General features: G+C 40.0%; 1 long non-coding RNA gene and 1 pseudogene across 1 annotated transcript; one reads left to right on the forward strand and one right to left on the reverse strand.

Annotated features, from left to right (window-relative positions):
* Positions 1-1,712: 1,712 nt before the first annotated feature.
* LOC133302534 (ABC transporter C family member 3-like) lies at positions 1,713-20,421 on the reverse strand (annotated as a pseudogene).
* LOC133302535 (uncharacterized) lies at positions 14,987-15,827 on the forward strand. Its single transcript, XR_009750363.1, has 3 exons — positions 14,987-15,031; positions 15,131-15,195; positions 15,626-15,827. It is a non-coding gene; the product is annotated as an uncharacterized LOC133302535 (long non-coding RNA).
* Positions 20,422-24,875: the final 4,454 nt, after the last annotated feature.

Genomic DNA, 24,875 nt, shown 5'->3' on the forward strand with positions numbered 1-24,875 from the left:
AGCTTGTAATCACACGCTGTCCATCCCGTTGAAAAGATAGCACAATAAGCTTTGGAGGAAATAAGGCAATTGTATTATAAGGCTAGGCCATGACACAAGCCTTAGCGAAGGTTTAGAGGTACTTACATGTAGCTTAATAAAGAAGGGTAGCTTATGTCAAGAGTCAAACCTAACTTTACCTGTAAACTGTTTTGATTCTTACCAGTTAGAACTACCTATCCCTTGTCCGAAATTTATATGTTAATCAGCATTATCTTCATTTTTGTTTTTAATTTTCAAATGTTAAGATCATTAAACAACTTGTACATTTTAAAAGAGTAATGATACTTGTACAAACTTTATAATAAATTTATCACAAACTTCAATTTGAATCCTTCATAAAAGGTTACAAAGGTCACAAACATTGGATTATTGTTATGGGGAACATGTTTCTCAGTAGTGGATTACTTAATATGAAGGTGAATAAACCAGACCAAAACCAGCCCATTCTACCAAAAAATTAGTGAACCAGTTATGTATCCGATTCAATCAACGCAAATAACTAAATGGTAAAAGAACCGGTCAAGAAATAGTCGAACAAATTTTTTTGAGTCAAATGAAGGTCCAATCAAGTTACAAAGGCCCACGTATGAGGCCCACTGTAAAATCCTATAATTTTAAATTAACTAAGTTCTTATAGATTTATTAAAATCTTGTTGTGAATGATTTTTTGGTGCAGCAAAACAAAAATGTGAGGAGTGGATTCCACATTTTTTTTCAGAGTGAACAGTTATGTTTCTGTCTTAAAATGGCAATGTCATGTCAACGCTAAAATAACAGGATTTAAATTTAATCAAAAAATACAATATGTGAATTTGGAATCATATATAACAACATTACAAACTCGTCCTTAATCATATAGTAACTGGTTATCTAAAAGAAAATCCATTTTCTGCTCACTAAATTAAGCCAAATCCCAAGTTTTTTTTCTTCTAACTTCTGACTATTTCCAATCCATTAGAATGTATAAATTGCAGGATGCATTGGTTACAACAGCAGAAGACATGCCAAATTTATCAATACTTAACTCAAAGAAGAATGCAACATCAACAAAAATATAAGTCCCATCCAATCCATCATTCAGGCATGGTTCTTTTGCTTTCTTCTTCTCAGCATGGATATCATGCTGGTTGATCTGAATATGTATAAATAACTGTATCAAACAATCAGAAGTACGCAGCCTGATTGTCAGAAAAAGCACCCTAATGTGAACCACCATCTTCAGTGTGGCTGCTCTCCAATAGGAAAATATTTTCGGTGCTCCCATAATTCTAAAGACTCGGTATATCATTCACTAAAATTGAAAAAAAGTAATCCACCTACTTGCATTTATTCCATCCACTCCTTTATTGTTAATGTCATATAAGTCCCAATTTTTTTTTCTATTTCTAGTAAAGGAGCACCGATTACAGGAGTACTAAAAATATGCTCATTCAATAGAGATGTTGTCTTGGAGATCATAAAACATTAAAAAAGATTATTTATATGTGCACACTATTAAACAGTGATGTTATGAAATTGATCATTTTTTCTCATTGAATGACAGCAATGCTTATCACATGACTAATTACCAAGTTTATTTTTTTCTTTTTCTTTTTCTGGTCCATGATTGAGCTAACTGCATGTAATTTTCAATCAGTTATCAGCGAAACTCCCAAAGCTGGAGTTGGATCTCAAGTATACTCTGAAACAAGTTTAGCAAAAGATGAAGATTTTTATTCTCCAGCAATATTGTTGGAGACCCATATTCTTCCATTAGTCCTGCATGAAAGCATAGAAATGATAAGTCACATCAACAGAAACTTGGAGAAAGTGCTAGAAAATCAAAACACAGGCAGAGAAACTCATGATGTTCAACAAATTGCAAATGTTCATGAGAGAAAGAAACAAAAAATTATCAACCAAACTGTGGAAATACTAAATAGGAATATAAACAACCTTTATTTTCTGACCTTGATTAAGAAGAAGAACTATATCACTGTCAAGCACAGAAGTTATCCTATGTGCAACTGTAATGACAGTGGAGTCAAAAAAGTGTTCCCTAAGAGTCTGCTGAATCAAATTATCTGTAGCTGTATCAACTGATGCTGTAGCTTCATCCAGCACCAAGATTTTTCTTCTCTTCAGTAGCACCCTGCCAAGGCAAACCAATTGTCTCTGACCCATACTCCAATTCTCCCCATTCTCACAAACTGCAGTATCCATATGACATAAGAAATACTTTTTTAACATAAGTTCAAGAATAGATACTTTATATCCTTTTATCTTCTTAAAATGTATAGCTAAAGTGCCAAACCTGCAGAGTCTAGCCTTCTTTCTTTCTTCCTAATTACATCCCCAAGTTGACACTTATCCAGAACCTAAAAAAGCTTTTAATGAATGAAAATAACACTACATTATGAAACCACAATTTCAAGTTTTGGGACTGAGATTAGTGTGAGTCTATGCTTATTAAACTAAACTAACTCACTTCCCAAATTTGATCATCAGTGTACTCTTCTAGTGGGTCCAGATTACTTCTTACAGTCCCTTTAAACATGGTTGGATCCTGAGGAATAATGCTCAATCTAGACCTTAAATCATGAAGTCCAATTGAAGAGATGTTGAAGCCATCAATGACTATTAGTCCTGCAGCAGGCTCAACTATTCTGAAAATTGTTTGTATGAGGGTTGATTTACCACTTCCTGTTCTCCCAAGAATCCCAGTTTTCATTCCTCCAAGAAATGAGCATGTTAGACCGCGCACCACAAGTGGCAGGTGTGGAGCATAACGCACCTTCACAATATGTATCAATATCAACATCACCTTTATCCTTCAAAATATGTCTAAACAAAAATTTTGTAAACAGATTAGGATTTTTCTGTTTGGAAGGTAACTTGACACCTTTAGGGAAAGATAACCAAGTTTTGTAATTAGATTAAAACCTTAAAAAAAATATTCAAAATGTACTACTGGTATTTTTCTTGGAGTCAAATATAACATAATATGAAACTACCTGCAAATCAATAATATCAACTTTCCCACATGAAGGCCAAGAAGGATCTGGCCTGTTTTCTTCTATTACAAGAGGAGCCTCACTTGGGATGCAAGTATACTGAAGTATTCTTTCAACTGATATAATTTTGTTCTCCATGCTGCAAAGATTCCATATAAGCCAGGTTTGTGCTATGTTTAACTCAAGCCCATATCTAACTGCTAAGCCAGCAATGCCTTCAAAAAAGAGAAATCAGAAAGAAGAACAAACAAATATGTTGCTTTACCCCATTACCACAGAAGAGTAAATTTGATAGTTAGATATGAATTCCTTACTTGGATCTAAGACCCCCTCAGGAACAGATATCAAGAATATCAAGAAGAAGGCAAATGTAATTGAAGACAACATATCTAAACGGAAGCACAACCATTCCATTGCTCCAGAAATATGAAACCTATGCCGTGAGTACTCATCCATCAGTTTCATATTTGTTTCCTGAAATCTTGACTCCTGATTAAAGCTTCTGATTGTTGCTGTTCCTGAAATTGTTTCAGAGAAGCGTTGTGCGATTGGAGCTTTGCATACTCCAACCAATCGCTGTAGTTCTCGTGCTGATGGTAAATAGTATTGCTGCAGAATTACATGTTAATGATCAGCTGTCAACAATAGGAGATCAAATTTCTGCACAATAGTTTTGGTATTCAATCTTTGCAGGCACAAGAATATCCCATTTAAGATGTTATATGGCAGCTCATAATATAGAACATGGTCCAAACTACAAATTACCTGATACCAGATGCTGATTGCTGTCACAGGTATAAAGATGATAAAAACTGGCACGCAACTTGAGACATCACTAATATAATTCCAAGGAGCTGGATCAAAGAGAAGGCAAATCCCCCAACTTTATATGGAATAATTGTATCCACAGCGCTTTGGTCTGTTGAAGCCTGCAAGGGACAATATAGCCAAAACAAGGGTAGACCATCATACTCATTATGTTATCAAAAAAGCACAAACAGAATGAAAGGAATTGTTAAAACTAAAGGATAATGCTATGTAAGATACATTGAACAATATTTGTCTCTCAAAAATCTAAAGAGAGAAAAAATGTATATAATATCCACAGTTCTACATACTCTATTAAGTATTCTTCCACTTGGGGTTGCATCAAAAAATGACATTGGAGCATGGAAAATGCAGAAGTGCAATTTATTGAAGATTACAGTAGCTGTCTTCAAACCGGCTTTTAGAAGAAGCATTGATCTGGCAAGGATGCAGCAGGAACATCCGATGGCAAACGCAACATAGACAACTATAAGAACATAGGGATCAGTTACTGTTTTCAATTCTGCTGAAACAGGAGTTGCCCAAGCCATCCAGTAGTTGCTCCCAATTTGAAGAAGCTGAAATATATAATTTGAGCTAATACTATAAATGGTGCTACAGCTCCTCCATATGCAGTGGTGATATATTTCCAATATATTGCAAATCCAACTTTACCTTTATCTCTTTCTTCCTCCTGGACAAGTTGGCCTTTGGGCCTAACTATTTCATCTGGTTTATCATTTTTTACTTTTTTGTTTCCCTCTTTCTCTTCAACATGTTGAGCATCATAAACATTTAAATCTTGCTCTGAGGTACTTGGTTTATCAGATACCACCCTTCTATCTAGTGAATCAAGGGCAGACAAAGCTTTTTTGTGTGCACCTACAAGTTCCATGAAATCAGCCCCTTGAGTATATCATTATATGTAAAGAACCAATTCAACCCAAAAGCTTAAGCTATTGGGTGAGACTACATTAATGGTTTTATATATCTCAACACGCCCCCTCACACGAGAGCCCACTGGGCTTGAAGAGTGGACGATGCACAGGCCCACCTACCTGTAGGAAGAAAGAAATTCCACTAGAAAGAAAGTGGGGGCAGTGAGAATCGAACCCGAGACATGAGGCTCTGATACCATGTAAAGAACCAATTCAACTCAAAAACTTAAGCTATTGGGTAAGGCTACATTAATGGTTTTATATATCTCAACATTATACTTTCCACATTAAGTAATTTTCCCATCCTTCATGACCTAAAAAAGGCATAATATGAGATAAGAAAAAACCTAGACAAAAAAAGTAATTTCTTTGGAATTATTAAAATTACTCACCAGAATAAGATCAGCAGCTATTAAGAACTCTACTTGATGAGTGACATAAATCATTGTCTTCATACCTAAGAGGCCCAGAAAACATTCCTACCACGTACAGATTAAATTAATGAGACTTATGCATTGCAATCCCAAGTGCGGTTCCAGAGGTATGTATTCAAATTTTAAGTAGTATATACATACATTTTAATCCATAGTGCATAGACAAGATTGCTAAAACTTGAAAGAAAAGGGTATTTGAAATATTATTGAATTGTGAATTAATATGATACAAAGAGGTCTCTATTTATAGAGACCAAAAACCCTAATTCTTGACCTAATGGGCTTGGCCCAATACAACAAATACTAATAATAATAAAAGACCTAATATTTACAACACTCCCCCTCAAGCTGAGGAATAGATATTTATCATTCCCAGCTTGCTAGTAAGTTCTTGAAATCTATCTGAAGGAAGTCCCTTTGTCAATAGATCAGCTAATTGACGCCCAGTGGGAATGTATGGAGTGGTAATCAACCCGCTATCAAGTTTCTCTTTGATGAAATGGCGGTCGACCTCAATATGTTTAGTCCGATCATGTTGAACTGGATTATGAGCTATACAAATAGCGGACTTATTATCACATAGCAGCTTCATAGGTCCCTCACATTTTATTTTGAGATCATCAAGTACAATTTTCAGCCACAGTAACTCACAAATGCCTTGAGCCATAGCTCGAAATTCAGCTTCTGCACTTGATCTGGCAACCACATCTTGTTTCTTACTTCTCCATGTCACCAAGTTACCGCAAAGAAACATGCAATAACCAGTGGTAGAACGACGGTCAGTCACGGATCCAGCATAATCAGCATCAGTGTAGACTTCTAAAGAGAGATTACCATCACGTCGGAATAACAATCCTTTACCAGGAGTAGCTTTAAGATACTAAAGAATTCTCTCTACTGCCTGCATGTGTTTCTCCTTTGGATCGTGCATAAACTGACTGACAACACTAACAGCATAAGCTAGGTCTGGCCTAGTATGGGCCAGATATATCAATTTTCCAACTAGCCGTTGATATTGTCCTTTATCAACTGGAGGACTCTCCTCTTCAAAGCCTATCTTGTGATTCTGCTCAATAGGAGTATTAGAGGGTTTACACCCGAGCTTCCCTGCTTCTTTGAGAAGATCCAAAACATATTTCCTCTGACTGATAAAAATTCCTTTGCTTGAATGAGCTACTTCTATCCCTAGGAAATATCTTAGTTTCCCAAGGTCTTTGACTTCGAACTCAGAGGCAAGTCGTGTCTGCAGAATCTGTCTCTCCACAAAATCATCACCTGTGATAATAATATCATCAACATATACAAGGAGCACAGTAAGCTTCCCATTTTGGGAGTGCTTGAAGAAAAGAGTGTGATCTCCTTGACTCTGTCTATATCCTAAGGTCATCATAACCTTAGTAAACCTTCCAAACCAAGCACGAGGTGACTGTTTCAATCCATACAAGGCCTTTTTTAATCGACAAACTTTATTTTCCCCCTTCACAGAATCAAAACCAGGCGGGATTTCCATGTAGACTTCTTCTTCTAACTCACCATTGAGGAAAGCATTTTTCACATCAAATTGATTTATATCCCAATTGTAATGGGCAGCAAGGGACAACAAGATTCTCACTGTATTCATCTTTGCAACTGGAGCAAAGGTTTCTTCATAATCAATGCCATAGGTTTGAGTGTAACCTTTGGCGACTAATCGAGCCTTGTATCTCTCAAGAGTGTCATCAGAATTATATTTCAGGGCATAAACCCATCTGCACCCTACTGCTTTCTTTCCGTTGGGTCTATCAATAACCTCCCATGTTTTATTTTTCTCCAACGCATTCATCTCCTCTTGCATGGCTTGAGCCCAATTCCCATCTTTCAAAGCTTCATGTACTGATTTTGGGATTGAAGTAGAATCTAGTGCTGAAACAAAGCTTTTGTGCTGCACAGAAAGATTAGCAGAGGAAACAAAATGGGAGATAGGGTATTGAGTACAAGAGGGACAGGAAGAACAAGTTTTCTTGGAACAAGATCTTTTTCCTTTTCTTAAAGCAATGGGTAAATCATCTGAAGCAGTAGTAATGGGTAAGTCATCAGAAACAGTAGTAATGGGTAAGTCATCAGACGTATTAACATCATGATCAGAAATATGAGATTCAGGACTTACCAGTGGTTCAGACGATTGAGGTTGCTGTTGAGGCAATGTGGGCTGTTTCCTTCTTTGATATACCAATTCAGGTGTCACAATCTTCCATATCTCTGGTGTATTTGATGTATCAGTCATAGGAGGATCAGTCACAGGAGGATCAGACATAGACACATTAGGAACAGGAACAAGAGGAAGAGACACTGACACAGGTGAAGAAGTAGACACTGAAGATTCAAAGAAGGAAGGTGATGAGTCTTCTGGTGAATTATTCTCCCCCTGAAGATGAGGACCTTGGAAAAAGGACTCAGATTCCTGAAATGTAACATCCATAGAAACAAAAAATTTCCGACTTCCAGGGTGATAGCACTTGTAGCCCTTCTTATCAGGAGCATAACCAAGGAAGACACATTTAAGAGCCCTAGGATCCAACTTACTGCGATGCTGTTTATGAATATGAACAAAGACAACACACCCAAACACTCGAGGAGGAAGACTTTGCAAAGTTGGAACAGAAGGAAAAAAAGAAGTCATGGAGTGAATAGGACTTACATGATCGAGAACCCGAGTGGGTAGACGATTGATCAAGAACGCTGCAGTAAGAATGGCATCTCCCCAATAGCATTTGGGTACATGTGTTTGAAACAGTAAGGCACGAGCAACTTCAAGAAGGTGACGATTTTTCCTTTCAGCAACCCCATTTTGTTGAGGGGTGTCTACACAAGTAAGTTCATGAATCATACCTTGATTTTGTATAAATTGGGAAAAAGAGTGATTGACATATTCAGTACCATTATCTGTCCTTAGTCTTTTGATATTTTTACAAAATTGAGTCTCAATCATTTTATAAAATTGAAAGAACAGTTGTGGTACCTCAGACTTTTCACGCATTAAGTAAACCCAAGTGACACGAGTGTAATCATCAATAAAAGAAACAAACCATTTATTTCCAGAAGAATGAGGGACCTTAGAAGGACCCCAAACATCAGAATGAATAAGATCAAAAGGTTCAACACTCTTAGTAATACTAGAAGGAAAAGACACACGATGATGCTTAGCAAATTCACAAACATCACAATGAAAAGACTCAACAGACTTAGACAAAAACAATGACGGGAATAAAGATTTGAGTAAACTAAATGGAGGATGACCCAAACGCTTATGATGCAGCCAAATTAAAGAATCAGCAGTTGATTGACCATGAGACATGAATGTGTGATCTATTACTTTATTTGCGGGAGATTGTGACACCAGATAGTACAGCCCACCTTGCTCTTTAGCACTACCAATCGTCTTCCCTGTGGCGAGATCCTGAAAAACACAATGGGTAGGGAAGAAGGTTACAGTACAATTCAAATCTTTTGTAATTTTGTGAATAGAAAGAAGATTCGTGGAGAGTTTAGGAACATGAAGAACATCCTTAAGATGTAAGGACTGCTGTAAGTTTATATAATAGCCCATATTAATTAATTAGGAAATCAAGTGTAATTAATTAATTAAACATGTTTTAGTGAGTAAAATTAAGTATAATGCTAAATTAAATGAATCTGAGTCACTTTGGAGTTAAAAAGTGTACTCAGTGAAAATTAAGGGGTATAAATGGGTACTGGCAAAAGTACCCAAAATATAAAAATAAAAATAGTAACATTCCTAGAATAATATTCTAGACTTTTGGGTAAAGTTTGGTAAATATTGGAGTTGAATAGATAGACGAACCAATACCCGCTTAAAGCCACTTAACCTATGTTAAGTGACTTAAGCTACCAAAAGACCCCCCATTTCCCCCTGAAACCCGTCGCCAGAAAACAGAGGAGAAGAGAAGAGAGGGAGAAGAAAGGGAAGAAGAAAAGGGAAAGAGAGAGAGAGAAAGCAAATCTCAACCAAATCCATCCGTTCAAAAGCCTAAACCACTCCAAATCTCCTCCTCTTTCATAATCCTTGCTTTGTTTTAAGTGGGGAGCATTGTGGAGAGGGATATTGCCTCTCAAAAATTCGGCTATTGGAGAGATTTTGGAGTTTTGGAAGTTCAACCTCCATGGGAGCTTGAGGAACACTCCTTGCTTGGTTGTGTGACCATTGGTGGTAAGATTCTAACCCTTGAACCTCATGATTCCTTGAAAATTGCATGAGTTAGGGTTTATGAATAGTGTTTTAGGGATTTTGATGAATGTTGTTAAATTAGCTATGTTCTAGGAAGAATGGAGCTTAGAGCATGTTATGGAAAATGCTAGGAATGTCATTTAATCGGTGAAAATGAGCTTAGATAGCTAAATGAGTATACTTGTAAAATGGCAAGAATATGATGCTTGATATTGGATTTCTTGCATTGTTGATAAATGGTATGGCTTGGTTGATTGATGATTGTGTCCTAATGATGTCTAGGATTGAGACATTTGGACCGACCGTGAGTGATCAACCGCTTGAACAAGCTATGGAGCTTGAGTAGCTCATTGGAATTGGTAAGCTCACACTTGTGTGGTGTTTTGAATTGAACATTTGATGGTTGATTGTGAAATACTCTTGGATGCAATGTGTTGATTGCATTACACCATGTGTAGGTGTTGGTTTTGGAGTAGAGTATTGTTGACATTGGTGAAGAACAAAGGTCGACTGAAGCATTGAGGTAAGCCTTCGGACCTTGGGTGTAATTCCCTTGACTGTTCTACCAAGCCCTGAAAGGGTAGAGGTTGTGATTGTGTATATAAATGCAATAAAATAGTGTAATGCTTTGTTATACATATGTGTATGCATTTGGTGTGGCATAGGATGGTGTTTCCCTATGTGGTATGTTGTATGACGATGCGTAAATCATACTTGGTAGTTAGCTGGCCAGTAGGACTATTTGCATCTGAGTTTCCTTAGGACAGCTTGAGAGCTCGAGGGATTTCTCCTGGAGATGTAGTGCACTTTGCATAGATATGTATTTACTGCATTATTATTGTTATTGCTATTACACTGATATGGAACTGTGGGGTGGAGAGATGCTCCAAGGACCCCTGGTTTACTGGATATATTCGTATATCTCACCCCGTGTTGTGGGGACCCCCTTTCAGATAAGGATGCTGCAGGAGCCTCAGGTGGCAAGTGGCCATATCTGGATTATGCATGAAATATGGCATTTCTTTGAGTTTATGCATGCCTTTTGTAGTTGACATGTATAGGATTTTATTTTGAAAGCCCATGGTCATTTGTATATCTTGATTCATTGGATGAACTTAGCCTATGCTCATGCCTTTGGTTACACCTTTTGTTGATGGGAGCCAAGGGAATGATCATAGTGTTTTGTAAGCTAAGTTCTATGATTTGTAAATGATATGTAATGTAAATGATGCCTACTTGAAATTCAATATATGCATGCTTGTTATGTATTGAGTTGTTGAATTGGTTGGGCTGAAAATCAATTAGGTACCCTTTTGTTTAAACTGGTAAACGATGAGAAAACAAAGGTCATGCTGCCCAAATTCTAGCTAAATCTCATGAGGAGAGGTCGGATGAGTGCTAGGATTTAGTTTTGGGGCATGGACAATTGGGGTTTGTAATGGGGATGCATTTTCCCCTAGGCTTGGACTTGGGAAATGTGGGAATTGGAATTCCCTGGCAGCGCGCTTAAGCGCCCAGGAGCGCGCCCAAGCGCCCTGCTGCCCCTGCGAGTGCCAATGCATTCTGCCTCCTCGCGCTGGAGCGCCCAAGTGGGGGCTTAAGCGCCCAGGATTGCGCGCTGGAGCGCCCTGGCGTGCGCTTAAGCGCCCCTTGCTGCAGAAAGTTGGGTGGCTTACTGCCCCCTCGTGTTTTAGCGCCCAGGGTGGGGCTTAAGCGCCCAGGGTTGCGCGCTTGAGCGCCCTGGTCCGCGCTTAAGCGCCCTTCGCCACTGAAGGAGGAGATGCCTCTGTCTCTGCGCGCTAAAACGTCCCCGTGGGAGCTTGAGCGCCCAGGATAGCGCGCCTGAGCGCCCTGTTGCGCGCTTAAGCGCCCATCCACACTAGAATGCCTGATGCTTACTGCCTCCGTGCGCTTAAGCGCCCGGATGGAGGCTTTAGCGCCCGATAGCGCGCGCTTGAGCGCCCGGTAGCGCGCTGAAGCGCGCTGGGCCTGTGACCAACACTCTCTTGTGTTGCTTCAAATGGTCCTAACTTGGGCTACAGTGCTCCGATTTGAGCACGGTTTGAAGCCACGGGTAGCTAATGAAGGAACCTACAATATAGTAGAAGATGTGAACTAAATAAGAAGTAAATTAATGATTTAAAAATGGAAAATGAACATGATGTTAAGCTTAATTTATCTGTTTCCGCAAGGTAACATGGTTACGATCACGAAATTGGGTATTATAAGTTCGGTACGTTTTAAAATGAAAAGTTTATCCGGATTTTAATTGAACCCATGTGATTGTAACTGCGCTTAATATCATAATGCGATGTTAACAAACCGGTTCTAGAACGGGGTGTTACATTTTATGGTATCAGAGCAGTTTCGTCGGGAATAACTGTTAGCTATTGTTGAGTATGCTTAGTGTTTGGTGCTTTATAGTTGTTTTAGTACTCTGTATGGTTGTTGCATTTGTGATCACTAAGTGTGGGCCTGATCAACTCACTTCTTTGTGTAACATGTGTAGTGACATGACGAGGAACCGAAACAACCCCGGACCATCAAACACCAATGCTCAGCCAGAACCTGTTTTGGCTGCTCTTGTGAGGCCTAGAAGTGGCCGTGGGGCAACGGGCGTACAGCCTGGTGTTAGTACTTCCCGACCCGGAAGGTGAATTTGAGCTATACAGCGATGCTTCCAAGAAGGGATTGGGATGTGTGCTGATGCAGGATAGGCGAGTGGTAGCTTATGCATCGAGGCAATTGAAACCGCATGAAGAAAATTATCCAACCCATGACCTTGAGCTTGCTGCAATTGTTTTTGGGTTGAAGCAGTGGAGGCATTTCTTGTATGGAATGCAATTTGCAATATTCAGCGATCACGAGAGTTTGAAATACTTGTTTGATCAAAAGGAGCTGAATATGAGACAACGACGGTGGACCGAGTTCCTAAAAGACTATGATTTTGAATTGAAATATCATCCTGGCAAGGCTAATGTTGTAGCTGATGCACTGAGCCGTAAATCTGTGAGCATATCAAGCATGATGATTAGAGATTATGATGTGATAGAGAGGTTCAGAGATATTCAATTATCTAAAATCTTTCCATGTAAAATTTGTGGCTTTGAAATCACGAGCATTGAGAATGAACTGATGACCAGAATCAAAGAAGCCCAGCTGCAAAATGAAAGTGCTAGACGACTAAAAGGTCAGAGTGGTGTATCCTGCAATGATGAGGGTATACTATTATATCAGGGTCGTGTAGTTGTACCTAGGCAGTTGGCGGAAGAAGTGATGACAGAGGCTCATAAGGGTCATTTTACAGTTCATCCGGGAGCTACAAAGATGTATCAGGACCTAAAGATGAATTTCTGGTGGCCTGGTATGAAGAAAGATATTGCCGAATTTGTCTCTAAGTGTCTCATTTGTCAGAAGGTAAAGATTGAGCATCAAAAGCCTTCTGGTATGCTGCAACCTCTGGATGTTCCTGAATGGAAATGGGAGAGTATCTCCATGGATTTCGTAGTGGGATTGCCGCGAACACAGGCTAGTTATGATTCTATATGGGTGATTGTGGATAGATTGACAAAATCCGCACACTTTTTACCAGTTCGGGTAGACTTCTCTGCGGAGAGATTGGCTAGGCTCTATGTGAAGGAGATTGTGAGGCTTCATGGGGTGCCTGAGAGTATTGTTAGCGATCGGGACCCGAAGTTCACTTCTCGCTTCTGGGGAGCATTGCAGGAGGCTCTTGGCACTCAGTTGAGACTGAGCACTGCTTATCACCCACAGACGGATGGTCAGACTGAGAGGACCGTTCAGACGTTGGAGGATATGCTGAGGGCTTGCACCCTGGAGCAGGGTACTGCATGGGATCGATATCTCCCACTGGTTGAGTTTTCATATAATAATAGTTTCCATGCTAGTCTGGGTATGGCTCCCTACGAGGCCTTGTATGGTCGCAGGTGTAGGACACCTACTTGTTGGTCAGAGGTTGGAGACACAGAGCGGTTTGGATTGGATTTTGTTCAGGAGACTACTGAGCAGATCAAAATGATTAGGGATCGTCTGAAAAAGGCTCAGGATCGTCAGAAAAGTTACTATGATCTCAAGCATCGACCTCTAGAGTTTGAGGAGGGAGATCATGTGTTCCTGAAGCTGTCACCAATTACGGGTGTGGGACGAGCCCTTGGAGTGAGGAAGCTGAGTCCGAGATTTATTGGACCCTACCAGATTCTTCGTAGGGTGGGACCGGTTGCCTACCAGCTTGCCTTACCTCCGCAATTAGCAAATTTGCATGATGTGTTTCATGTTTCTCAGCTGAGGAAATATGTAGCTGATCCTTCTCATGTGGTTCAACCTGATAATGTTGAAATCCGGGAGAATTTGAAGACTCCTATTGGACCACTGAAGATACTCGAAAGAGATGAGAAGAAGCTGAGAAATAAATCTATTCCTATGGTGAAAGTCCAGTGGGAAGGAAGGACGCCTGAAGAGTCCACTTGGGAGCGGGAAGATGAGCTTCTCCGGCAATATCCTGAGTTTAAGGACAGGTACGTTCTTGATTTTGCGGACAAAATCACTAAAAGGTGGGGTGACTATAATAGCCCATATTAATTAATTAGGAAATCAAGTGTAATTAATTAATTAAACATGTTTTAGTGAGTAAAATTAAGTATAATGCTAAATTAAATGATTCTGAGTCACTTTGGAGTTAAAAAGTGTACTCAGTGAAAATTAAGGGGTATAAATGGGTACTGGCAAAAGTACCCAAAATATAAAAATAAAAATAGTAACATTCCTAGAATAATATTCCAGACTTTTGGGTAAAGTTTTGTAAATATTGGAGTTGAATAGATAGACGAACCAATACCCGCTTAAAGCCACTTAACCTATGTTAAGTGACTTAAGCTACCAAAAGACCCCCCATTTCCCCCTGAAACCCGTCGCCAGAAAACAGAGGAGAAGAGAAGAGAGGGAGAAGAGAGGGAAGAAGAAAAGGGAAAGAGAGAGAGAGAAAGCAAATCTCAACCAAATCCATCCGTTCAAAAGCCTAAACCACTCCAAATCTCCTCCTCTTTCATAATCCTTGCTTTGTTTTAAGTGGGGAGCATTGTGGAGAGGGATATTGCCTCTCAAAAATTCGGCTATTGGAGAGATTTTGGAGTTTTGGAAGTTCAACCTCCATGGGAGCTTGAGGAACACTCCTTGCTTGGTTGTGTGACCATTGGTGGTAAGATTCTAACCCTTGAACCTCATGATTCCTTGAAAATTGCATGAGTTAGGGTTTATGAATAGTGTTTTAGGGATTTTGATGAATGTTGTTAAATTAGCTATGTTCTAGGAAGAATGGAGCTTAGAGCATGTTATGGAAAATGCTAGGAATGTCATTTAATCGGTGAAAATGAGCTTAGATAGCTAAATGAGTATACTTGTAAAATGGCAAGAATATGATGCTTGATATTGGATTTCTTGCATTGTTGATAAATGGTATGGCTTGGTTGATTGATGATTGTGTCCTAATGATGTCTAGGATTGAGACATTTGGACCGACCGTGAGTGATCAACCGCTTGAACAAGCTATGGAGCTTGAGTAGCTCATTGGAATTGGTAAGCTCACACTTGTGTGGTGTTTTGAATTGAACATTTGATGGTTGATTGTGAAATACTCTTGGATGCAATGTGTTGATTGCATTACACCATGTGTAGGTGTTGGTTTTGGAGTAGAGTATTGTTGACATTGGTGAAGAACAAAGGTCGACTGAAGCATTGAGGTAAGCCTTCGGACCTTGGGTGTAATTCCCTTGACTGTTCTACCAAGCCCTGAAAGGGTAGAGGTTGTGATTGTGTATATAAATGCAATAAAATAGTGTAATGCTTTGTTATACATATGTGTATGCATTTGGTGTGGCATAGGATGGTGTTTCCCTATGTGGTATGTTGCATGACGATGCGTAAATCATACTTGGTAGTTAGCTGGCCAGTAGGACTATTTGCATCTGAGTTTCCTTAGGACAGCTTGAGAGCTCGAGGGATTTCTCCTGGAGATGTAGTGCACTTTGCATAGATATGTATTTACTGCATTATTATTGTTATTGCTATTACACTGATATGGAACTGTGGGGTGGAGAGATGCTCCAAGGACCCCTGGTTTACTGGATATATTCGTATATCTCACCCCGTGTTGTGGGGACCCCCTTTCAGGTAAGGATGCTGCAGGAGCCTCTGGTGGCAAGTGGCCATATCTGGATTATGCATGAAATATGGCATTTCTTTGAGTTTATGCATGCCTTTTGTAGTTGACATGTATAGGATTTTATTTTGAAAGCCCATGGTCATTTGTATATCTTGATTCATTGGATGAACTTAGCCTATGCTCATGCCTTTGGTTACACCTTTTGTTGATGGGAGCCAAGGGAATGATCATAGTGTTTTGTAAGCTAAGTTCTATGATTGGTAAATGATATGTAATGTAAATGATGCCTACTTGAAATTCAATATATGCATGCTTGTTATGTATTGAGTTGTTGAATTGGTTGGGCTGAAAATCAATTAGGTACCCTTTTGTTTAAACTGGTAAACGATGAGAAAACAAAGGTCATGCTGCCCAAATTCTAGCTAAATCTCATGAGGAGAGGTCGGATGAGTGCTAGGATTTAGTTTTGGGGCATGGACAATTGGGGTTTGTAATGGGGATGCATTTTCCCCTAGGCTTGGACTTGGGAAATGTGGGAATTGGAATTCCCTGGCAGCGCGCTTAAGCGCCCAGGAGCGCGCCCAAGCGCCCTGCTGCCCCTGCGAGTGCCAATGCATTCTGCCTCCTCGCGCTGGAGCGCCCAAGTGGGGGCTGAAGCGCCCAGGATTGCGCGCTGGAGCGCCCTGGCGTGCGCTTAAGCGCCCCTTGCTGCAGAAAGTTGGGTGGCTTACTGCCCCCTCGTGTTTTAGCGCCCAGGGTGGGGCTTAAGCGCCCAGGGTTGCGCGCTTGAGCGCCCTGGTCCGCGCTTAAGCGCCCTTCGCCACTGAAGGAGGAGATGCCTCTGTCTCTGCGCGCTAAAACGTCCCCGTGGGAGCTTGAGCGCCCAGGATAGCGCGCCTGAGCGCCCTGTTGCGCGCTTAAGCGCCCATCCACACTAGAATGCCTGATGCTTACTGCCTCCGTGCGCTTAAGCGCCCGGATGGAGGCTTTAGCGCCCGATAGCGCGCGCTTGAGCGCCCGGTAGCGCGCTGAAGCGCGCTGGGCCTGTGACCAACACTCTCTTGTGTTGCTTCAAATGGTCCTAACTTGGGCTACAGTGCTCCGATTTGAGCACGGTTTGAAGCCACGGGTAGCTAATGAAGGAACCTACAATATAGTAGAAGATGTGAACTAAATAAGAAGTAAATTAATGATTTAAAAATGGAAAATGAACATGATGTTAAGCTTAATTTATCTGTTTCCGCAAGGTAACATGGTTACGATCACGAAATTGGGTATTATAAGTTCGGTACGTTTTAAAATGAAAAATTTATCCGGATTTTAATTGAACCCATGTGATTGTAACTGCGCTTAATATCATAATGCGATGTTAACAAACCGGTTCTAGAACGGGGTGTTACAGTTTATGTCACCAGAACCCGCAACTGATGTATGTGAGCCATCAGCTATGGATATTGTATGAGTTCCAATGGTAGGATGATAAGAAATAAAGGAGTCAGCACAACAAGCCATATGATCAGTAGCACCAGAATCAACAACCCAAGAATGTTTAAAATCATTACATGAAGAAATGAAAGAATGAGTTTTGGAGCTCATACCAGTCATAGCCAAAGCACTAGTATCAGATGGCTTACTCAGATAATCAAAAATGGTTCGGAGTCGTTCCAACTCATCTGGACGAAATGCAGATTGGGTCTCATTAGGTGCAGGGGTTATTTCAGAAGAAGTAAAATGCGCTTGACCACGCATCCTTGCCATCTTTTCTAAGACAGTTTGCTTTCCATAAAGGCGAAAGCATAAATCATTGATATGACTTGTTCTTTTACAATAAGAACACCATCGATCATTTCTCTTAGGTCTAGAAGAGGTACCATCATAAAATTTTGAAAAAGAACTCCTTTGAGAAGAGGCCATACTGCACAGCAAATGGTCAAAGAAAAGCTCCAAGAAGCCACAAAATCACAAACAAATACTAAACAACGTCAGATCTGACCGGAACAGTAACACAGCGGCCGAAACAGTAACACAGTGACCGGAACAAATACCAAACAACGTCAGATCTGGTCGGAGGCAAGAAATTGGTGAAAGAACAAACTCCAAGAAGCCAAGAAATTCTGAAAAAAAATACCAAACGATGTCCGATCAAAGTAGAGAGCACAGATCCAGAACCGGCTTGGAGAGACGATCAGAACCGTGGTGGTCCGCGGCCGAGAACCACCGTCACGCGCTGTCACGCGCCGGTGAAGCTGGCGGCGCGTGGGATTCACGCGCAGAGACAAGGGCGGCGCGTGGAGGCGCGTCTGACCTCCGATGGTGCTGGGTTTTTCAGGCGAAGGTCGTCCGGCGAGCGCGATGGTTTCTGTGGCTGTTCGGAGTGAAGAATCCACCGGAAAAAGGTTCCAATCGCGATGAACAGGTTCTGTACGGTGGTTCTGTACGTTGATTCTGTGAACGTTTGTTTCTGGTTGTGTAATAGACAAGAAAAAGAAAGAGGAACAGTGAAGCAATGGTCTTCTCGGTCCAAGAGGTCCCCGGAAAAAAATTTCCGGTGGCGGCTGATGGCAGCGAGAGACGTAAAAAAGAATAGAAAGGTTTCGTAGGCGCGGAAGCAGAGCCCTCTGGATCGAGAGCTCTGATACCAACTTGAAAGAAAAGGGTATTTGAAATATTATTGAATTGTGAATTAATATGATACAAAGAGGTCTCTATTTATAGAGACCAAAAACCCTAATTCTTGACCTAATGGGCTTGGCCCAATACAACAAATACTAATAATAATAAAAGACCTAATATTTACAACACTAAATGAATTACCGTAAAGAGGTGAGATCCAGTATGAGCATCCACGGCACTAAAGGGGTCATCAAACAGATATATAGCAGCATCTTGGTAAAGAGCACGTGCAATCTGAATTCTTTGTTTCTGTCCTCCACTCAAATTGATTCCCCTCTCTCCTATAATTGTTTGATCACCAAATGGTAGAGTTTCCAGGTTCTTCTTTAAGGAGCATGATTCAAGGACCTTGTCATACATTTTCCTATCCATATCCTTACCAAATAGTATATTATCTTCTTTGTTTCCACTTTGTATCCATGGTGACTGAGCAATATAGGCCTTGGTTTCACATACCTTTAGAATACTTGATACCTTTGGTACTTCTCCCATTATACAAGAAAGTAAACTAGATTTACCTGAGCCAACAGCCCCACAAATTGCAACCCTCATGCCATGTAAAACTGTAAAGTTTATGTTTTTCAGTACTGTATTATGGGAGCATAAATCCCAGGCAAAATTTCCATCAATCACTTTGATTGCTTTACCAGAACTACCTCTAGGAAGTTTCTCTATAACATCAGACTGCAAGTCATCAAGGCGAAGAAATGCAATCCTGTCAAGGGAAACCTTTATTTGTGCTAGCATTGAAATTATTTCAGGAAGATTGTAGATGGACTCTTGAAGGATTTGGAACATAGCACGTGCAAATAAGATCTTCCCTGATGTAAGTGGTATCCCTATAAGTATACAAGTACCAAAAGTAACCACAGATACAAACATGGGGGTAACCCAGAAGAAAAATGAAGTCATAGCTGAATTATATAAATATTTTTTCAACCACCCCTCCTCACTTTTCCTCAATTCAATAATTTTGGACAGAAAATTCATCTCCCATCCTTGTAGTTTGAGAATCCCCATGCTCCTTAAAATCTCAGATGTGGACTTCATTTTTCTATCTTTTGATTCCATCAACTTGGCTTGCAATGATCCAAAGGGAATATTTACCAACATCACAACAAAAGTTGCAACAAGAGCAGAAATAGAAGCAAGCCCAAGATTTTTATACAAAATTAACAAGGCCAATGTAACATGCAGAAGCACCATCCACACTTCAATCATGTGCCAACTGAAGTCACCAACTCTTTCGGTATCCACAGCCATCAAATTGATTAATTCACCAGCAGTGTGACCCTGCTTTGATTGACATGGAAGGGTCAAGCCTTTGTTATAGATGATTGTCACCAGTAATGCTCGGATCTTAATTCCTACTCGGTAAAACCTAAAGAATGAGTGCCTCTGTGAAAGACACTCTACAACCTTGCAACAAAAAACAAAGACACTAAAAGATAGCCCTCATGCTTGAATTTTCTTTCTCCATTAAGGTATTGAACAAAAGTGTCAATAAGATATAGACCAACATAAGAAGCCAGAGTGTACATTGATGCCAAAATAATTGTCAACAGAATCTCTTTCCAAGATGAGAAAATCAACAACTTCATCAGCTTAAGTGTGTGGTTACTCTGCTAATACAATCTAACTCTAGCTTATTCCTAAAAGTTTGAAAAACACCAAATACACTATCAATGCTAGTGAGTTGATGAACATCCTCAAGGCCTAAGGTTTTCTTATTTACAACAGCAAATAAAGGACCCATCCATGAGAAGGTAAGAATGCTGAAAATTCCAGCAGTTGAGTAAGGGGTAACAGTTTCAGACCCTTTAGTTGACAAGTTACTAACAATTGAGTTACCATCTAGAAGAGGTTCATCAAGTATGTTATCTTCACAATCATTTTGGACAAATATCCCAATGTAACAAAATAACAAACCCACAAAAACAGATACCAAATCAGAAACCAAGTACTGAATTGGTGATAGAACCCGTTGCCCATAGAGAATCATGTCAACTGTGAAGCAATAACAGGAAAAAGAAAAGTAGAAGCCACACCAAACTCTGAAGAACAATGGAAACCTTCGTTCACCTGAACTGATGAATCCACTATGCATGTAAACACAAACTGCTCCCCAAGAAACTGCACCAACAGCTAAACTCATAAGATTCACTAGCTTTTCATTAGACCAACCATTTCCAATCCAACAAAAGTAATCAAACAGAAATAGGAAAAGATTAAACACAGAAACACCCATAGTAGAAAACAGTGCCTTGGTGTACAAAGTTTACTTAACGTTCACTTTTGAACCTATTGAAAAGAAGTTTTTGTATATTGATATTGAATAAATTACATGAGTGAGTATTTATACAAGAAAGAATCGCTAAGAATGACTAAGCGATGACTAATCAATCCTATCACAATCCTAATCACAATCAATTCTAATCAATCACAATTAATCCTAATCAATCATAATCAATCCTAATCAATCATAATCAATCCTAATTAATAGGAAATAAAAACGGAAACATGTTTGAATTCTAATTTTCTACACTCCCCCTCAAGTTGGGAGGTAAATATTGATCATTCCCAACTTGCCAATCAAGTCTTCGAATGCTGGACGGTGTAGGCCCTTGGTAAGGACATCTGCCGTTTGCTCTTTGGTTGGAACATATATCAAATGCACACTTCCATCATCTAATTTTTCTTTGATGAAGTGACGATCAACTTCCACGTGCTTTGTTCGATCATGATGCACAGGATTTTGAGCAATGCTAACAGCTGCCTTGTTGTCACAATATAGTTTTATTGGTAGGGAATATGAAATCTTCAACTCTTGAAGAAGTCTTCTCAACCAGATTCCTTCACAAACTCCATGAGCTAAAGCTCGAAATTCTGCTTCAGCACTACTTCTTGCAACCACTGTTTGCTTTTTGCTTCTCCAAGTAACAAGATTTCCCCACACATAGGTGCAATAGCCTGAGGTAGATCTTCTGTCTACTGATGAGCCTGCCCAATCTGCATCAGTGTAGATTTCAATTGTCCTTTTATACCCCTTTTTAAAGAATAATCCTCTTCCTGGAGTATTCTTGAGGTATCTAAGCACCCTATAGACTGCACTAAGATGCTTCTCCTTGGGTGAGTGCATGAATTGACTAATCATACTCACCGCAAAGGCAATGTCAGGACGCGTATGAGATAAGTAGATTAGTTTACCAACCAATCGCTGATATTGTTCTTTATCCACCTCATTCCCATCTTCAATACCTAACTTGGTATTAGGTTCCACAGGTGTCTCAGCAGGTTTACACCCTAACATTCCTGTTTCCAACAAAAGATCTAGAACATATTTCTTTTGTGTTAGAGTGATGCCTGTTTTGCTCCTAGCAACTTCCATACCAAGGAAATATTTGAGAGTGCCAAGGTCTTTGAGTTCAAATTGAGCTGCTAGAAATTTCTTCAAGGTGTTCAATTCCTCAATATCATCACCTGTAAGAATTATATCATCTACATATACAATAAGAATAGCAATTTTACCATCCTTAGAGTGTTTGTGGAAGAGAGTATGATCAGTCTGTGCTTGAATGAAGCCTCTTCTTTTGACTGCTTGTGTGAATTTGTCGAACCATTCTCTGGGAGACTGTTTCAATCCATATAGAGACTTTTTTAGTTTACACACTGATTCATTTCCCCTTTCAAAACCAGGTGGAGGATCCATATAGACTTCTTCATGTAAGTCACCATTTAGGAATGCATTCTTCACATCTAACTGTTGCAGAGGCCAATCTAGATTGGCAGCAAGAGATAAGAGAACTCGGATGGTATTGACTTTAGCAACCGGAGCAAAAGTCTCATGATAATCTATCCCATGAGTCTGAGTGAAACCCTTTGCAACCAATCTTGCCTTGTATCTGTTGATGCTATTATCTGCATTGAATTTTATTGTAAACACCCATTTGCATCCTACTGCCTTTTTTCCTTTGGGTAGGGTCACTATCTCCCAAGTTCCATTTCTTTCTAAAGCATTCATTTCTTCAAAGACAGCATCCCTCCATTTTTTATCATTGAGAGCCTCATGTATATTTCTCGGTATCTTTGTACTATCCAACATAGTATTGAAAGCACGAAACCCTGGGGACAACTTTCCATATGAAATATGATTAGAAATAGGATGAGTAGTACAAGATCGAGTACCTTTTCTGAGAGCAATGGGCAAGTGTAGATCATTTTCACCATGACACTCAAGTATTGGGGTGCTGGAACTAGAACATGGTTCAGAATCCTGGCAGTGTAGAGGCTCTGGGTTATTCACACTTTGAGGAGGCTTTCGCCTGCTATAAACTTGTCCCCATTTTGAGGAGGCTCCTGATGGTGAGGATTCTGTAGCTCCCCCTGTTTCCAAAAGTAGAGGTAATACTGTGGCATTAATAGGTTCCCATGACTGATCTTCATCTACTCCTATAGACTCCCCCTGAAGAAGTCGAGGGGAAGAAAGGGTCATTCTCAGAAAAAGTGACATCCATAGAGACAAAGACCTTACGAAGAGAGGGTGAATAACACTTATAGCCACGTTGAGTAGGAGAATAACCAATAAAGACACACTGGAGAGACTTAGGATCAAGCTTAGACCGTTGATGGGAGGGAATATGGACAAATACAACACAACCAAATAACTTGAGAGGTAAGGAGGAGACACCTCGGAAGGAAGGGAAGATACGAACAAGACTAGAAAGAGGAGACTGAAATTTCAGAATGCGAGATGGCATTCGATTTATCAGATACGAGGCAGTGAGAACTGCCTCTCCCCAAAGATATTTAGGAACACTCGTGGTAAACATAAGAGCCCGAGCAACTTCAAGGAGATGTCGGTTTTTTCTTTCCGCAACTCCGTTTTGTTGGGGTGTGTCAGGACACGAGCTTTGGTGAAAGATGCCATGTTGGGAAAGATATTCTCCAAGAATAGAGTTAAAATACTCTCTGCCATTATCTGTACGAAGAATTTGTATAGCAACTTGGAATTGGGTTTGAACCATGGCATGAAATTTTTTAAACACGGATGCAGCATCGGACTTATCCTTTAGAAGATACACCCAACAAACTCGAGAATGGTCATCAATGAAAGTAATGAACCATCGAGTACCTGAAATATTTTTAACACGGGCTGGACCCCATATGTCGCTATGAATTAAGGAAAATGGGGAAGAGTCATGGTGAACTTTAGAAGGATAATGAGCACGAGTATGCTTGGCAAGTTGACAAATATCACAAGAAAACAAACTTGGACTTTTATTAATAAATAAGTTTGGCAACAACTTCTGAAGATAAATAAAATTTGGATGGCCTAGCCTACGATGCCACAGCATAACATCATTACATGAATCAAAAGGAAACATAGAGTTTTTTTCTACGAAAACAGCTTCATGAGTCACATCCTCCTCAAAGTAGTAAAGTCCACCATCCTCTCTAGCACTGCCAATCATCCTCTCCGAGTCCTGTTCCTGAAAAACACAACCATGTGGAAAGAATTTAGCAAAGCAATGCAACTCAGAGGTGAGCTTGCTAATGGAAATGAGATTACAAGTCAGAGAAGGAACATAAAGAACTGATGTCAAAGTAATCAGCTCAGAAAGTTTAATGGTTCCGTGTCCCGCAATCTGGGAAAAACTGCCATCGGCGATCTTGACCCGAGAAGGTTCAGAATATGGAGTGTATGAACAAAACAAGCCAAGATTACCTGTCATATGATCAGAGGCTCCAGAATCAAGGATCCAATGATTTTGACTATCAACATGGAAAGTTGTACCTTGCTGGACCACATGACTAGTGGCCTTAGGAGGTTGCTCGTGGTAATAAAAAGAGTGTTTTGAGGAAGCCATGAATAAAAAGAGAAGGGTTGACCGTTGATGAAAAATCAAGTTTTGTAAACTTTTGATCTGACCTCTGGAACAGGAAGGGGAGAAGCCGGCGAGAAGGTCTGTGCAAGTCGCGACGGAAAAAAAACGTCTGGAAGGCGGCGCGTGGTGGCGCGTGCAGCGGCTGACGGCGATGGGTCCAGCGGCGGTCGACTCGTCGGATCCTTCTGAGTCGAATGGTCACCTCACTTTTTTGATCGAAGGTCAGTAAACTAGGTTTCTGTGTTGGACAGATTCAAGGCGGTGTTTAGGAGGTGTTTGACGGTGATGGAAGTGTTTGGATGGTTATTTCAGATTTGAATTAGGGTAGGAACGAACCCGCTTTGATACCATATTGAAAAGAAGTTTTTGTATATTGATATTGAATAAATTACATGAGTGAGTATTTATACAAGAAAGAATCGCTAAGAATGACTAAGCGATGACTAATCAATCCTATCACAATCCTAATCACAATCAATTCTAATCAATCACAATTAATCCTAATCAATCATAATCAATCCTAATCAATCATAATCAATCCTAATTAATAGGAAATAAAAACGGAAACATGTTTGAATTCTAATTTTCTACAGAACCATCTATTTTGCACCGTGACTTTCTTGCACACCCACAGAACAAAAAATGCCACAAACAAAACCAGGTGGAGAAAACCCATGAAGCCATGCAAGAACATGGATCT

The sequence above is a fragment of the Gastrolobium bilobum genome, unplaced genomic scaffold (genome assembly GCF_033153095.1).
Source record: "Gastrolobium bilobum isolate Gb01-03AN ecotype WA unplaced genomic scaffold, APGP_CSIRO_Gbil_v1 utg460, whole genome shotgun sequence".
Taxonomy (NCBI): domain Eukaryota; kingdom Viridiplantae; phylum Streptophyta; class Magnoliopsida; order Fabales; family Fabaceae; genus Gastrolobium; species Gastrolobium bilobum.